This window comes from Ceratotherium simum, chromosome 27 (genome assembly GCF_057802395.1).
Source record: "Ceratotherium simum simum isolate JZ-2026a chromosome 27, ASM5780239v1, whole genome shotgun sequence".
Lineage (NCBI taxonomy): Eukaryota > Metazoa > Chordata > Mammalia > Perissodactyla > Rhinocerotidae > Ceratotherium > Ceratotherium simum.
This window is the reverse complement of record NC_141926.1, coordinates 3,890,596-3,907,809: the sequence shown is the minus strand read 5'-3', so window position 1 is coordinate 3,907,809 and position 17,214 is coordinate 3,890,596. Positions and strand designations below refer to the sequence as shown.

At 48.3% G+C, this 17,214-nt stretch overlaps 1 protein-coding gene across 3 annotated transcripts in view; it reads left to right on the top strand.

Moving 5' to 3' along the window:
• The first annotated feature begins 1,771 nt into the window (after positions 1 to 1,771).
• The window catches only part of PKNOX1 (PBX/knotted 1 homeobox 1), a 57,089-nt gene continuing 41,646 nt past the window's right edge, over positions 1,772 to 17,214 (top strand). For 2 of the 3 annotated variants that reach the window (XM_087418038.1, XM_087418037.1), the window contains exon 1: positions 1,772 to 1,936. The gene's annotated coding sequence lies outside the window, so the exon portion shown is untranslated. The remainder of the gene's footprint in view (positions 1,937 to 17,214) is intronic. The other variant, XM_087418036.1, reaches the window with a different exon arrangement.

Genomic DNA, 17,214 nt, shown 5'->3' with positions numbered 1-17,214 from the left:
AATCTTTAGAAAAGAAATTGGAAATAGCTGGTTGCTACAAATGTTTTTTGTTTGGAACCACCTGGTGCTTAGCACAGGGAGGAGGCTTCGGAGGAGGGAGAGGGAAGCGAAGGAACCTTCCCCGTTCCAAGGCCCCACACCTACCTAATTTGGAATGATTTTCCCTAAAAAGGGCCCCCAAATGTGTGAGCCTCAGGGCCACAAGACCTGGAGGTGATACTAATGATGCTTCCAGACATTTTTTTTTCTGGAGACAGCCAGGTGAAAAGAAGAAAAGGAAGGGTGCATATCATGGGGGTACAGGCAGAGCAGCCCAGAGCACAGAGGCCAGATGGGCCTCATCTGCCTTGTGACCTGTCCCTGGTCGGCGGGTGACAGCACACACCCATGTCCTCTTGCTTCCAAAACCCTTGCTGCCTCCCACACTTGCTGGGAACCAGATGAAAGCTTCAGACCAGGGCAAGGACTAGAGTGAGGCCAGAGAGGCCAGGGCCGACATCATGGCCAGCGTGCAACCAGCAGTCACACAGGGCCCTGTGCTCAGGAGGGCCCACACGTGGTTTAATGTTTTGCTGTCCCTGTCTTAAAACTCTTGATAACACTGGGCCCCGCACATTACTTGATGGGCTGATCACGGAGTTTTTGGTGCCCCCTCTAACTTTCAGTCCCAGTCAGTGGTCACTGGCCTCCCCTAGGCCAGGCCCTGCTACAACCTTCTCTCTGGAAAACGCCGTTCTGCAGGGCCACACGGGCTTTGCTGTGGCTTCACGGTGTTTGTGCAGCGGTAAAGACTTATGAGGAATGTCCTCCCGGGCTGTTCACGACTGGACCTACTCAGGCACCCTCCAGCCACACGTTCCCGACCCGGGTCTGCTTCTTCCCGGGGCAGCGTGGGAGCCGGCTGAGCGGCCCTTCTAGCTGTGTATGGACTCTGGACGGCGGAGGGAATGTTCCTGCAACCCACAACGGCCAGTCGGACGACCCCTGACGTTCGGGGGCAAGGCCACCGGCGGGTCCTGGGGGCGCACTGTAGCAGTCGTTGACAGCCCACCTCGGAATACAGACCACACGCGCCGTGTCCCCCTAGTAAGGCCCCTGCCCCTGCAGATAAGGCCTGGGTGGGCCACTTGGGGGACAGGTGTACTGAAGGCGGGTCGCGGACCAGAGGCGAGCCTGCAGCGGTGGCCGGAGCCTGCACCCCGGGGACAGATGGCGCCCGGGGGTCAGGCCGGTCGTGGGCAGAGACCGCGGGCGCCGAGCACCCCGCCGCCACGGTTTGGGGCACACGTGCGCACCGGGGAGAAGGCGGGGCTGCCGCGGGCCTGCACACACAGTGGGCGCCGCGCAGGGGAGGGGGATTCAGCGCCGGGCGTTCCCGCAACCGGGCCTCCCAGGGCCTCGGAGGGACGCCAGGGTCCGGGCCCATCTGCCGCAGGGCGCGCGGAGAGGGGCTGGCACCTCCTCCGCGATGGTACGGCCCGCCCTCCCCGCCTGAGCGCCGCGAATGGTTCCGCCCACCCGAGCCCGCTCCGCGAACTCGCGGGCAGCAGCTCGAGAGCGAGGGGCGTGGCGCGCGCCCAGGCCACGCCTCCAGCTGCATAGTCATAAGGCGGGAGCCCTGCCTGCTGGGGGCGGGGCCTGGCTGGGCGCGGGGCGGGGGCGGGGCCGGCCACCGCCCGCCTCCGCCTCGCTCTCCGCCCCCGACGCGCGGGCCCCGCCCCACGCCGCCGCGCCGCAGGGACGGGGCGGGGCCCGGGCCCGGCAGGCCCCGCCCCCTCTGTGAATATTGATGCGGCGCGCGTCGGCGTCGCCCTCCTCCCATTGAGCGAGGCTGTGTCGCGTGGCCCAGCGTCGGCGTGACGGTTGGACGCGGGCGCGGCACTGCGGGTCCCGATTGCTGCAGCCGCTTGTCAGTGTGATGAAGATTGGCACCCAGGTAAGCTGTCACTCAACCGCTCCGCCGCCGCCGCCGCTCCGCCGCCCCGTCCCTATCAATCACGCCGGCCCGCAGGCGCCGCGGCCGCCGCCCCGCCACCGCCGCCCGGGTCTCCGCGGGCCGCCGCCGCCCGGGAGGGCCGCGCCGGACCCGCCGCCCGAGGCAGGGGGCGGGGGGGGGGCGGGGGGGGGAGGGGAGCCGAGGCCGCGGGGAGGGGCGCTGTCCGCCGGGCCGGCGCGGGGGCGCGCCCCGCTTGTTTTTCAGTGTGGGTTGAGGGACGCGGAAATTTCTGGAAGGCGCCGCCGCCGCCACCGCGCGGGGCCCGCTGCTGAGGCGCGCGCTCCTAACCGTTCCTCTCGGAGCGCGGCGCGCGCCCCTGCGCGAGCGGGGGCGGGGCGGGCGCGGGGGCGCGCGGCGGGGGCGGGACCGGACTGAGGCGCGCGGGGGCGGGGTCGGGCTGCGGGGGGCGGGGGTGCGCGGGGCCCGCGGTTTGCGCCTCGGCCGCCGGGGGTGCTCGGCGGGTCCTGGGGCGGGAAGATGGCGGGCGGGCTGCAGGAGGGGGCGCGCCCGCCGCCGCCCCAGCCCCTCAGGCCGTGAGGGTCCCCGCCGGCGGCGCCGCCGCGGCCGCCGGGGTCCGTGGGTGGGACAGGGGTCGCATGGGGCCCCTGAGGCGCCTTGGCGGGCGGGGGTGCGAGTAGACGGGCTGTGCCGCCTGCCCGCTCGGGCTGGGGTCGTTTTCCTGGGAGGAGTGAGGAGCGGCTCCCTGTGATAAACGGCCGCCGTGAGGGGGACGAGGGGGGCGCGCTCGCTCGCTGGGATTCGCGTTCCTGTGGACAGAAGCGAGTCGCTTGAGAGACACCCGGAAAAGCCGAGTCTGCTGTGTTCCAGCCCGGTGGCTCCTGAGACGCCGGGTTTTGTTGGCGCTCTGAGACTCAGCCGGTGGGGCTCTCCTTTGTGGTGCCTGACTCCCAGACTCGTCCTGGGCCGTGCTGCTGGAGGGAATCCGGGGAGGGGAGGGCACGAGTCAGGCAGTGGGGGCGGTGCCCCGCGTAAGCACAGGAGCCTTCGGGAAATGGCTCGAGACTTGCTGCCGTCCGGGGCGTGTTTGCCATGTGTAAGGGGGTTATAATGTAGTCGTTTAGGTTGTACGGATTCGATTTCTGCGAAAGCTGCTGGTGTTTCCTGAGGAAGTGAGACTCTCCACTTGAGGGTGAATGAAACCCTCAGCTGTAGTTGGGTGTCACTTTATGATTTTTCCCGACATATTGAAAAAGGGAATGTTGTTTGTGTAATACATCATATTTTAATAAAGTACATAATGTTTTATGTACTCTGAATGTTGTAGGGCGGATGGCGGTGAGGTGTACAGGTGTCTGCGGTGCTGTGATTGGGGGTGCGCCCGTCTGCGTGTAGGTGCGCTCACCTGGAGGACGGCAGGCTTGCGGCGTTGACTGACACCGTGCCTTCTTCCCGCCGCGGTGGAGGGCCGCTTCCTGCTTCAGAGATCTCAAAGTGGGAGTTAGAGTTGTTGAAACGTGGCCGGTGGAATATGACTTGAAAGATTAACGTTCTAGGCTTCTGATTTAAGGGTCGGCAGGTTGCATGGTTAACGATTGTGGGTGCAAACCCCTTGCATTTTGCGGGATTCCTGGCCTCTAGTTTACATACATTTGCATTTCTGTGTCAGTGTATCAAAAGACTAGGAAAGCACTGCATATGAATAGTAGAAACGGAAAGGTGCTGCCTGTGAATAGTAACATTCCAGCTACAACTTTCATTTTTGTTGCAAATTGTTCTATTTGAAACTGTTTAGAAGAAAACCTGAAACTGCTTGACTGACGCCCCAGGGGACCCTTCCTGTGCTCCACCTGGCCGCCTCTTCAAAAGGTTTAGATCAAGTAGGATCAGGAAGAGAACCCAATGTATTGAAATACGGTTATCAGAATATTGAACCAAACTGGTGGTAAAGTTCCTTACCTTTCTGTTATGAGCTCACTTAGTAACATATCGAGCACCAGCTCTAGTAATTTCTTTTGGGGTGGTGATGAGTAGGTCTTACAATTTGAGATTTCTGTAGCAACTTGAACGCTCTGTGAAAATCTCTGTGGTTTCTGTTGGTGAAAAAGTCAGGTCTACTCCAGAATTGAATGTCTACTTTCATAATCGAATGAGCGCTAAATTTCAGCCAGAGGTTTTTGCCAATAAAGATGCGGTATTTTTCCTCATTCAGGTTCACAGAGACCAAGTTAAGAGCCTCTGCAGTAGAAGTCGGTTTACTCTCAGCAAGTCCATTAGTAGGAATGTGTAGGTGCCGTCTTTTGCATCCTCAAATGATGGTACTGATGGCAGAGGTGATGAGGAGCTCAAAGCTAGCGGTGGGGTTCCTGGGGGTGGGGGAGGGAGTGCTGTCCTACACCAGGCGTGAGGGCTTTGCTGTGATAGGTTACGTCTGTCTTGTACAGACCAAGAACCATGGGAAGTGGAGCTCCAGTATAGAAAACATTCAGTCTGGAAACATTTAGAATAAACATTCAAGGGCCGAGGGGCATGGTCATTTGGTGGAAAGGCCTGGCTGCAAAGGCCATCAGATGAGCCCACACCTGCCCCGTTGTCCTGCCCACCAGGGAGTGTGCAGAGTATCCGCCTCCTGCCGCCCTCAGCCGCCAGCCACCCCTGTTTGGATGTGTCCGCCCCCACCAGTCTAGTCACTGTTCCTGGGAAGTTGGCTCACAGACAGCCTCGTGCTGTCACAGCAAACATACTGTCTGACAAGGTTGTTCCAAACTCCGCTCGGAACGAGTTTTGGGGGACCTGGGAGGGGACAGAGCAGCTTCTTAATTCTATCTGGGATTCCTTGGGGAAAAGGTTCTACAGTTTCAAAATCTTGAAAACTACTGATCTACCAGGTTGGGAGACTGAAGGTCTGTGAGTTAGTAAAATTTCTGGATTCATTTTATTGTCTTGGGTCTTTCTTTAAATGATAGGATATGGTCATCCTGAAGGTCATCCAGCCACCAGCCCTGCCTTCCTCCCCTTAGGGTAAGCTGCTCAGCGTGCATGGATGGTGCTCCCATCTGGGGGAGATGATTTCTGCTCAGGGTGACCCCATCACCCAGAAGGCGTGCATTATTTGGTGCAGCCTCTGGCCGAGTAGAGCCTGTGCAGGTCCAGCTGCGGGCTCGCTTGTTGGAAATGCCGCTCTTGTCTGCCGTGTGTGACTGCCGCTTATGGGACGATTGGCTGTTTTAGTCAGGTCTCAGGATGGCGGGGAGCAGGCTGACTTCAAGTTCAGGGGTTTAAGGTCACACAGGAATAAGGAAAATAGGGATCTAGTGGGATCCCAGTGACCCCCACAGTGCTGGGCCTTGGGGCTGAGGGAAGTGCCGTTGGGCTCTGGTGGGATCTGGCTGCCCACCGGAGTCTTGGCCTTCCCGCTCCCGTTAGACTGCTGCTCTCCACGTCTGCTGGTTCCGCACACTCTCGATGGCATGTCTCTCCTCTCCACAGCTTGGGCCCGCCTCTGCCCGCCTCATCCTCTGCCTCTTTCCCAAGCATACCCCAGACAGAGTGATGGAGCTCTTTGCCCACCACCCCACCTCCCAGGCGCTGGTTAGGGGCTGCCTGGTCCCTCGAGCTGTCCCCAGGGAGGGGTGGGCTCCTGCCATCTGCACAACTGCCCCCTTTCAGCAGGCTCTCCAGTGGGGTTGGGTCACTCAGAAGGGACTGAGGATTGGTAGGGACTGTGATTACAGTTTCCCGAACAGTCTGATCTGACTTTTGCAAAAATAATGCCTTCACGAGGGCTTGAGAATCTCTGAATATATGTTGTTATATGTTGTCTGAGACTTTTTATCAAGGTTTGTATTTTTTGGCATTAAAAAAATTAAGAATTTAGCTTTGCATTCTTCTAAATTCAGTTATGTGTTTATGCATACTTTTTGTAAAACAAACATTTGTTTCAGCAGAATTTATTGCAGCAGGTACCTCTGTGATCCTGGGGCGCAGGTTCTCACCCACATCACTGTTGACACTGGGGCCGGATGCTTCCGTGTTGTGGAGGCTGTCCTGTGCATCATAGGATTTTAGCAGCATTCCTGGTCCCTACCTACTAGGTGCCAGTGGGACCCCCACCCCCAGTTGTGACAACCAAAAATGTCTTCAGATATTGCCACATGTTCCCTAGGGGACAAAAATAACCCCTGGTTGAGAACTACTGATGTAGAACAGCATTTCCTGAAATGTATTGTGTGGAACCCAAGTTTAATTGGATATGCATACATTTTTACATATTAGTTAAGCTATTTTGTGTTGCATTTTTAGTCAGGGTTATTATACGTGTGTTCATGTGTTTACATAATCCACACGTTTCTCATTTTAAAAATTTATCTAAGATCTCCTCACACAATTCTGTGACCCTATTTTTTTCTGTATTATTTTAAGGCCTTGCCTGACGTTGCAGTGTCTTTTGGGCGTTTGGGTTTTGATATTTCCTGTGTTTATTTTATCATTCTCTGGCTACCAAGCTTAGTGTTAGTCAGATGATGGGCCGTGGGCAGGAAGGGTAGCGTGGCTGAGCCCCTTTCTGTGGTGCTCTGTCCCCCAGCACTCAGCAGTGCCCTAGGGAGCAAGATCGTCCACGTGAAAGCGCCCTCGCCTCCAAGGGTTGGGGTTCCTATTTTTCATAAAACATATTCATTGACCCTTAATAACAAATACTTCAAGTTTTGAGTGTCAGTTTTTAATGACGCCAATGATAGTCACGGTCTTAAAAACAAAGCTGTGATGTGAATTTAAATTCTACCAGCTGTAATAGACCATCCAGGTGAGACAGATTCTAAAACCATTAAAATACCTTTGTTATTAGAGCTTTACTGTGTCTTTAGTGGACATGTGTGGACCTTTGGCTTAGAAATACTTTTTTTGGACAGATTTTGTTTTAACAGGATTTAATATCTGTGATTTTATTTGAATATTAAACTTCAAGTGGTACCTCTCCAAACCCTGTTTGAAAAATAAAGTGATATCTTGACGCATGTTGTCCTCAGAATGAGTTATTGACTGAACCCCTCCCTGGGGTGGGGGCTGTGAAGCTGGGATGGAAGCCGGCGGGCAGAGGGCTTGTGGTTCTGAGTGGTCGTCACCTGAAATGTCCCCCACACAAAATGAGAGGTCACTCAACTGTGGTGACATGCAGTTAGTTCCTGAAAGGTATCTTGGAAAAGATCTCCTTTTTTTGAATATAGAATTTTTTTTAAGATACATTCTTATTCCTTTTTTTTTTTTTTTAGAGGCAGATTGGCCCTGCACTAACATCTATTGCCAATCTTCCTTTTTTTCTTTTTTCTCCCCAAAGCCCCAGCACATAGTTGTGTATCATAGTTGTAGAGTTATAGCTCTTCTATATGGGATGCCACCTCAGCATGGCTTGATGAGCGGTGAGTAGGTCCATGCCCAGGATCCGAACCAGCCAACCCCAGGCCACTGAAGCAGAGCACGCGAACTTAACCACTACACCACCAGGCTGGCCCCCTGAATATAGAATTTTGACAGTTTTCTTGGATTTCTTTACAGCTTTCTTAGCTTTATTAATAAAGAGGTTTAGTTTGGAAAAGGTTCATCAATTAAATGTTTTTGGGAAAGATTAGTAACCAAAAAAACAACTAGAGGTAGAGTCTGCAAATGTCTCTTGACTTGCTGTTATTTCCATTCCTTTTCTGGCTTCATAACTGTCCCTCATATAGACACTAAAACTGAAATCACCCTAGAATTTCCTGCATCTTCCTGTTAGAATTGATCGTGTTCATTAGGTAAAGCAGCTATGAGAGCAGCTGGGAAGTTGACCTGTTGGGAAGGTAAACCCTTTGCTGGGATGGCAGCAGGCATATTTGTAGGGTAAATGAAAAATACAATAACAAGTGTTGGAGGGGATGTGGAGAAATGGGAACCCTCACACACTGCTGGTGGGAATGCAAACTGGTGCAGCCACTTGGAAAAACAGTATGGGGATTTCCCAAAAAATTAAAAACAGAAAAACCATGTGATCCAGCTATCCCACTACTAGGTATTTATCCAGAGAACATGAAATCAACAATTTAAAGAGCTTTATGCACCTCTATATTCATCACAGTGTTATACACAATTGCCAAGATGTGGAAGCAACCCAAGTGCCCATCAGTGGGTGAATGGATAAAGAAGATGTGGTATATGTATACAATGGAATACTACTCAGCCACAAAAAGGACAAAATTGTGCCATTTGCGACAACATGGATGGACCTTGAGGGTATTATGCTAAGTGAAATAATTCAGAGAAAGACAAATGCCATATGATTTCACTCGTATGTGGAAGATAAACACATGGATAAGGAGAACAGATTAGTGGTTACCACAGGAGGAGGGGGTGGGGGAGGGTGAAAGGGATAAAAGGGCACACATATGTATGGTGATGGGTAAAAGTTAGACTATTGGTGAGGAACATGATGCAGCCTATACAGAAACTGATATATAATAATGTACACCTGAAATTTGTACAGTGTTATAAGCCAATATGACCTCAATAAAATAAATTAAAAAAATGCAAAAGACTTGATGTTAGCAAATTTTAGATGGGTTAAAAGAAGTATATAGTTTCTATTGTTAAAGTATGACATGTCTCTGGACAGGTATACTTTAGGCCAGCGGTTGGCAAACTACGTGTCAATGGGCCACCTCCCACTGTGGCCTAGAGCCTTACATTCTGCATTTTAAAGGATCATGGAAAAAGAAAAAGAAGAATATGGGATAGAGACAGGTTGTGGCCTGCAAAGACTGAAATATTTATATCTGGCCCTTTACAGAGAAAGTTTGCTGACCCCACTCAGTTCTCAACTGAAAGAAATCAGAGTCTGTCTGGATCTAAATAGAATCAGATAGCAGAACTCTGTTGGGGAAATATGACTAGTAAAGGGGAAAGGTAGGACGTTGCCCTCGGTGGACTGTATGGACTTGCCGTGACTGGTGTGTGATGTCATCTCTGTAAAAATAGAGCCTGTGCAAATGGCTCTTAAATCGTAATTAGAATCATAAAGGAAAACGTGAATAAAGACTAAAAGCTGAATCTAGAAATCTCTGCTTTAGTGACTAGTCGCCATCACCCCTTGGCACTATTGTTTTTCTCTTTTGTTGGCATCTGAGCGCTGGGAAACCCTGCTTTGCTGATGAAGTCAGTACATGGGGTTGAATTCTTTCCTCTGGGTGTCACTGCCTCGCCCAGAAGCAGTTGTGCTGAGACCCCAGATGCCACCAGGAAAGCAAGGAGGGCTCCTTCAACAGGGACCTCTCCTGTGGGCTGTGCTTCCTGCCTCGGCAGGGTTCAGGAGCCCCCTGTGAATGGGCTGATGGTGAGCAGGCCCCGGGCTGAGCTGGTCAGTGCCCGCAGGATGGGCTGAGGAGAGGGGCAGGGCTCCAGTAGGGCTGGGGAAGGGCTGCCCTCACTGGTCTTTGGCTTATCGGGGCTTCTTTTTTCTTTCTAGAATCCCTCCCACCCTTTTTTTTTTTGGTCTTCACATCTCTTTCAGCATTTCTTCTGTAAAAGGAATAAAAAAAGGAGACAATAATCCTCATACATCTGTGACAGTTGTTTTCTCGTGGACCTTTTGACTTGTCAGGACAATGTTTAGTTAACTTGCCTAAGAATGTACTTTACCTATTGTTTATTTAGATGTTTGTTTTTCTGTTTCAACTTTAATGTCAGTCAAGTATGTCCTAAGAATATAGCCTATAACTATTTTAAACTTTAAAGATATCTCCATTTTTATGTATGTTATTTTTCCTTGTTTTAAAAGAATTATTCTATGTGAATTATGTTCCAAGTGGAGAATTCAGTTATTGAATTTGTTTGCGTGGAGTGGAATACGTATTGTGGAATCTTCCCAGTGTCTCTGCCTTCAAAGCTTAAAAGAATGTTTTTTCTTTTTCTTTTTGTTTTTTTTTTTGTGAGGAGATCAGCCCTGTGCTAACATCTGCCAATCCTCCTCTTTTTTTTTTTTTTTTTTTTTTTTTTTGCTGAGCAAGACTGGCCCTGGGCTAACATCCGAGCCCATCTTCCTCCACTTTACATGGGACACCGCCACAGCATGGCTTGCCAAGCAGTGTGTCTGTGTGTGCCCAGGATCCGAACCAGCAAACCCTGGGCTGCTGCAGCGGAGCGTGAGCACTTAACTGCCTGCGCCACGGGGCCAGCCCAAAAGAATGTTTTTCTAATGTAGTTTTCTTATATAATAAATAATATTGAAAGTCACGATTATAGTGGCAACAAAACATTTAAATGTTTTCACTTTTTAGCTATATTCCTGATAGGGTATCATTAAAATTATCTGAATTCTTGTCTAGGCTAATCAAAATAATCAGATGTTCAAAAGTATTGACTGTAAGATGCTATGCCAAGTTTGATATGGTCCCCCATTAAAAGGAGGCACCATAGTACTGTGTTGATGAACACGTAGGGTAGTAAATGTGTGTGTGTGTGTATATATGGTATTATACAGGTATATGGCATTAATTGGGAATGAAGAATTACAGCTAAGTGAACCCCACAGAGAACAAAGTTTAACCTTTAAATGCCTGGAATTCATTTTAAGGATTTGAAAAAAATGCTCTAAAATGGCCCTAGATGTGTTTGCTGTCCCAGATTGTCGTGTACTCGCTACCAGCACTGAGCCTATAAAGATGAATAAGTCACAGTTGCTGCCACTAAAGAGCGCAAATTCAAGTGTGGAAGTATAGAGGGCATAAGTGTACATGTCATGGACGGAACGGGGATTGTCGCAGAAGTAGACTGGGCTATAGATGTCAGTGCTGATTTTAGATCATCTGAGAATAACCAGGAGAAGACTGAAGAAGGGGTCTGTACCTCCCAGAGGACCAGAGGGGAAATGGAACAAAGGAAACATCATCATTTCAACATGGGGGAGTTAGAGAGAAAGAAGACGGCAAGGAAGCCTGCTGGTATATTAAAAAACAAACAACTCATATAAAATGGCATGAACAAGCCTAAATATATCAGAAAGCACAATGTAAAGGAGTTAAATCTCTCAGGTGATTAAAAACTGCAGATTTAGTATAAAAACGAACTAAATGCAGTATATAAGTAACACATCTAAAACTAACACGAGAAGGTGTTGAGACCGAAATCTCTTATCAGTCCTAACAAAAAGAAAGCAGGTTTAGCAATAAAATGAAACTCAAGGTGAAAAGCATTAGAGGAATACTTCATACCTCTTAAAGGTACAGTTAATAATCATAAACTAACAATAAAATGTACAAATAGGCCGGCCCAGTGGCGCAAGTGGTTAAGTGCACGCACTCCGCTGCAGCGGCACAGCGTTCGCCAGTTCGGATCCCGGGCGCGCACCGACACACTGCTTGGCCAGCCATGCTGTGGCGGCATCCCATATAAAGTGGAGGAAGATGGGCACGGATGTTAGCCCAGAGCCAGTCTTCCTCTGCAAAAAAAAAAAAACAAACAAACAAAAAACGTACAAATATATGAAATAAAGATTGATCAAAGTAGGAGAAGTTGACAGTTGTACATGTCGGGGGTCTTTGAATGTGACTCTCCGCAAACCGCACACCAAGTAGACGGAAAAGAAGAGAGGATGTGCAGCTGCAGTTCTCAGCCCGGCCGTGTGGATGTTTGGGGCCAGATCCTTCTTTGTCAGGGAGCCATCCTGTGCGCTCTGTGATATTTGGCAGCGTCCCTGGTGTCTCCACACTAGATGCCAGTAGCTACCATTCTTCCTCGTGGTGATCACCAGAGATGTTTGCAGACATTGCTGAATGTCCCCTGGGGGCCCAAATCCTCTCCAGTTCAGAACCACTGATATAAAGGGTTTAAATAATATGGATATTGGATATTTATAGAAATTTGTGCCCAACAAACATAAAATATAGATTCTCTTCAATTACATGGAACATGTAACAAAAACTGGCCACATACTAGGCTGCAAAGAAAAATCCCAAGTTTCAAAAAGGAAATCGTATTGACCAGATTCTCAGACTACAATGCAACCTAGTTTGAACCTAAGAGTGAAAGGATAGCTAAAAATATCCACCTGAAGATGGTAAGACCCCCTTCTTTATAATCTCTTGGGTTAAAGAAGAGATCAAAAACTATTTTCAGACTCTGTATAAATGAATGACAGAGGACTATATACCACCGCCCATGGGTTGGAGCAAAAACAGTTCTCAGGAGAAAGTGTATAGCCTTAAATGCATGTGTTAGAGAACGAGAAAAATAAATGAATTCAGCTTCAAATCAAGAAACCAGGAAAATAAAACTAACAAAGAAAATAGCCGCAAACTTTGCAAATCTGGTTAAGAAGAAATGAGAACACAATATTTACAAAAGGAACGTAACTACAGATATGAAGAGTTTACAAAGAAGAACACGCCGTGTACAATTTGGTGGCAATACATTCGAAGAGCTGTGGATGGTATGCAGAAGACATAAATGATTAGAATTGACTTGGAGGTAGAAAAACTGTACCAACCAGCAACTTGAGATAAAATTGAGAAGGAAGTCAGAGTTCTCTCTTTAAAAAGGCACGAGGCATGGATGGGTGAGTTAGATCATACTTTTGTGGAACAGGTAATTCCTGTGTTGTGTAAATTGTGGGAACCATCCACTAAAGAAAAAATTATTGAGTGCCTGCTGTGTACCAGACCTTGTGATTGTGGCTGAGAATATAATGGTGAACAAGAACAGATAGGGTTCCTACCTGCTGGGGAGTAGTAAAAACAACAGGTTAATTGAAGGCCCATCCAAATAACTGTAAACTCACAGCTGTAGTAAGGACTGTAAAGGGAGGCAGGTTTTGCTCTGAGATGTGGGGCAGAGGTCAGGGATAGCTCTCCTAAGATGGGGATATGATGAAATGTGGATGGGAGTGGGCAACGGGATGGATGTAGGAAGACCATTCCAGGGATGGGGTGGGGACAGAGGCTTTGGGAGAGGGAGACCATGGAGCTGTGAGGAATCTGGAAGGGCCCACTATGACTGCAGTGCAGAGAACAGAGGATGTGGGGTGTGGAGGGTGAGGGGAGGAGAGGTGAGAGCCCAGTCATGCTGGGCAGTCATTGGCTCTGTTAAGATTTATGATCTGTACCTTGTAGGCAGCTGGAATCCTGAGGGGATTGTCATGATCAGATCTAGGTTTCCAGAAGATCCCTTTAAAGACTTGGAAACATGCCCATGTCCACAGTAGGGGTTTGGTTATAAACTATGGTGAGTCTACAGCATAGAGGACTCTGCAGCTTTAAACGGGAATGAAGGTGATCGCAGCTCACCTGCTGGGAAGCATCTTTAGGATATAGTACATGAAAAAAGTAAGGCTCAGAACTGTGAGAAGAGTATGCACTTTTATCTAAGAAAGGCATCTGAATATTTGCTTATGATAAAAAAGGAAGGTTAGACCCTAGACTGGTTATAATGGGGTTCCTTATTGGGGAGGGAGGCGACAGGTTCTGAGTTGGGTTTCTGAACGTATCTTCTGTAGCTTTGATTCATGGAACCACATGAATGTTCTATGTAGTTTTAAAATAAAATTAAATCAAAATAGGGGGTGGGGGAAATAGTACCTAAAAATTAAAAGCAAAATGAATCAAAAGAACCTAACTGGGAATTGAGTTGGTGGCTTAACTACACAGAGAAGAATTATATTCAAGTGACTTTAAAACAAATTGCATTGTACATCCTAGTGGGATAAATCCTAAAGACAAAGGAAGTACAAAGAAATCTTCAAAGATTTCTAGTACAGTTGTACACCACATTAACGCTGTTTTAGTCAACCACAGATCACATATATGATGGTGGTCCTATAAGATTAGTATCATATAGCTTAGGTGTGTAGTAGGCTATACCATCTAGGTTTGTGTAAGTACACTCTGATGTTCACACAACTATGAATCGTCTGACGCATTTCTCAGACCATATCCCCGTCGTTAAGTGACACGTGACTATACTCATATTGTTAGTAATAATATTTGTATTGTTATTTTGAAACTAGATATTCTGAGTAAGAGAAAAGCTATACACATTTGAAATCAAAGCAGTTAAAGTAAGTACCCTCTAATCGCAAATTTGAATTGGCGATATCAGTGTTAACTTGTTTTGAAAAATTTTTAATAAGAAAATATTTCCTATCTCTGTCCATTGAAAAGACCTGGAAACAGTGACCAACTAGTAGCAGTGAGCACACATAGCCCCTAGATTGTGGTCTTTACATATCATTTCCCACTGTAAGGAATCAGAGCCCCTTGGATGAATGGCAAAGTCCAGGTTTGACACAGGAAATGAACAAGATGAGCCTGGAGTATCTCATTTTATCTGAAAGCAAGAAAGCCATCAAGGATTACTAGGGTTTGTTAAAGGCTCTAGGAGGTAACTGAAGGGGCTGGCATTGGCCCAAGATGGGATAATTTGGAACATCAAAAAATACATACATATATATAAGATTGTATTTATTTAAAAAATGTTCAAACCCCTGAGATCATAATGTACTAAACACAGCCTCACTGGTCACTATTGGAGAACGCTAGGGAACCAGCATGTTATTCTGGAAATCGATAACCAGAGGGAAGAAGCAGGCCTTAAGAAACCCCATGATTGGGGCTGCAGTTTGTAGAATGGACTTGGGGGTGGGATCGGGGTTGGGAACAGTGGCCGTAGAAGAAGGATCCGGAGGCGTTGCTGGGAGGTCTGGGAATGGAGATGTGATGGGGACGCTGAACCACCTCTTCAGTGAGGTGATTGTTGCTGTAAACTTAGTAGTTAAATCGAAGCTAGATGACTCTTCTCCAAAGTGGAATTCTGGAAAATAATCTTCACAGTTGCAATTGGGGTCTTTGTTGCCCAGCATTTTAACCCTTACTTGCTCGTGGGTAGTGTCAAGAGTCCTTCACATACTATCAGTATATGTTTGCTGCGTCATATATTTCTTACACAGGTTGATCGGGTATGAAGGAGGATTTCCTTTCGTTTCCAATAATTTGTGTTTCGGTATTTTGGAGATGCCCGACTTCCAGACCTTGACTATTACCAGGAGATGCCACTTCTACAAATAAGCATCAGGCCGTTGTTTTCTTTAGACCCTTATGTTTGCAGAGCAGAGTTACCCGTGGCTGCAGCTTTGAGCGTTATATCCTTGCCATGATCGAAAGTCTTTCACATTTACCGGATGGAGTGCCTTCTTCATCGATTCTCTTAAATAATGTTTCCCGTTTTGAATGACACCATAATTCATAGAGTGAACTGGTGAAATTAACATTTGGAGGCATCAAAGTTGTACAGATTGTCAAATACTGTCCTGATTTCTTTGTGAGTTCTACAGTTATCTTAGAAACACAGTTATTTTATTCTTAGAGATAATGTGTAGAAGAAATGGCAGGGCTTCAGAGCCAGACAGACTGACCTCACAAAGGTATTTAATCTCTTTCTACCACTTTCCTCATCAGTATGTATGAGGTATGTATCAGTATGAGGACAGTGTTATAAAGTGCCTACTAGAGTGTTCTGGTTACTACTAGTGTGAATCCAATTACACCATTAGTGGCATAAAACAACCATTTCATATGCTCACGGATCTATGGGCCAGGAATTTGGAAAGGGTGTGGTGGAAATGGCCCGTCTCTCCATCTTTGCTCCACGATGTTTGGGTCCTCAGCTAGGAAGATGTGGAGGCTGGGGGTGGCTTGATGGCTGAGGGCCGGAGTCTTCTGGGGGCACTTTCTCAAATCTGGCAGTTGATGCTGGCTGTCAGCTGGGATGTGAGCTGGGGCTGTTGACCGGAGCACCTCCATGTGATTCTCCATGTGACCTGGCTTCCTCACAGCATGGAGGGGCGGCTTCCTCACGGTGTGGGGGCTTCCTGGTAGTCGGACTTCTTACATGGGGATGTGGGGCTCCAGAAGAGAGTGTCCCGGAGAACAAGGCAGAAGCTGCCTCACCTTTATGACCCAGCCCTGGAGTCATACACCGTCACTTCCAATGCATTCTCGTGGTTCCAAGTAAGTCACTAGGTCAGCCCAGATTTAAGAGGCGGGGACAAAGACCCCATGGCTTGATGGGAGGAGTGTCAGAGAATGGGGATGTGTTTTGAAAGTGCCTCATGTAGATCTTGACGTATATAGTAGACACTCAGAAGGTATGTCCTGCACATTTCCCCTTCCCTTTCCTACCCTCACTAAGCCCCCTTGTGATGGTGACAGTGCAAAAGGAAGACTGGACCTCTGAGAACAAATTCTCTGTGCATTTCTGCATTAGTGTGGACTGTGTGAACAGGACTGTGACACAGAGCCGTGAGACGGTGTTCTTCCAAATCCCGAGAGTTTGTCCTTCGAGTGCTGCTGCTCTGCCCAGCCCAGGTCACCAGGCGTCACTGTGCCCATGGTTAGAGGAGAGCACACGATTGACCACACGTACCGTGTGCTTGGAGAGCAGCGCCCACCCCCAGGTTCACAGCACTTTGTGCAGGAACTGGTTGAGTTCAGAGAGATTTTGTAAACACTTCAAAATTCCAAAGCTATGTGCATTTTTGGCACATTTTCTTCAAGCCCTGCCAAGTCTAATGTCTTATTTCTTCTGTTCTTTGGTATGTTTATCTGTTCTTGTGCCATTACCCACTTTCTGTTGTTACTGTGGCCTTGTAGGATATTTTGAAATTTGGTATTTCTTAAATCTTTTAAGTGTAATTTAGCTATTCATGGACTTTATTCTTCCATGTACATTTTAGAACAGGTTTTTTGAATTTCTCAGAAACAACAGGAGTCTTGATTGGGATTGCATCTACGTGATTAATAGATAATGACGTGTACCGAGAAAACCAGTAGACTCTCCATAACCGTTAGAACTGAACGTGGGCGCAGCACAGTTGGCGGGTACAAGGTTAGTCTGCACAAACAGGAGGCATTTCTTATCCAGCAGTCCACCAGAAAGCATAATGACAATGAGATACTTTTGACAGTAGCAAGAAAAACCAGAAAATGTTTAGGAATTAATCCAACCATGAATACAGAAGACCTCTGCAGAGAAGACCGTCAAACTTAATAAAAGATGTAGGAGAGACCCCACGCTCTTGGATGGGGTGCCCTGGGACTGTAGAGATGTCTCTTCTCCAAAAATTCGTCCATAAATATGCTTTGAGCGTTGTTATAAAGTTGTTCCTCGACAGCAGGGCCCTTGTTTCATTTGCTGCGCCAGCCCCAGCATTGAGAACAGCCTGGCACAGAGAAGACCTTCAGGAA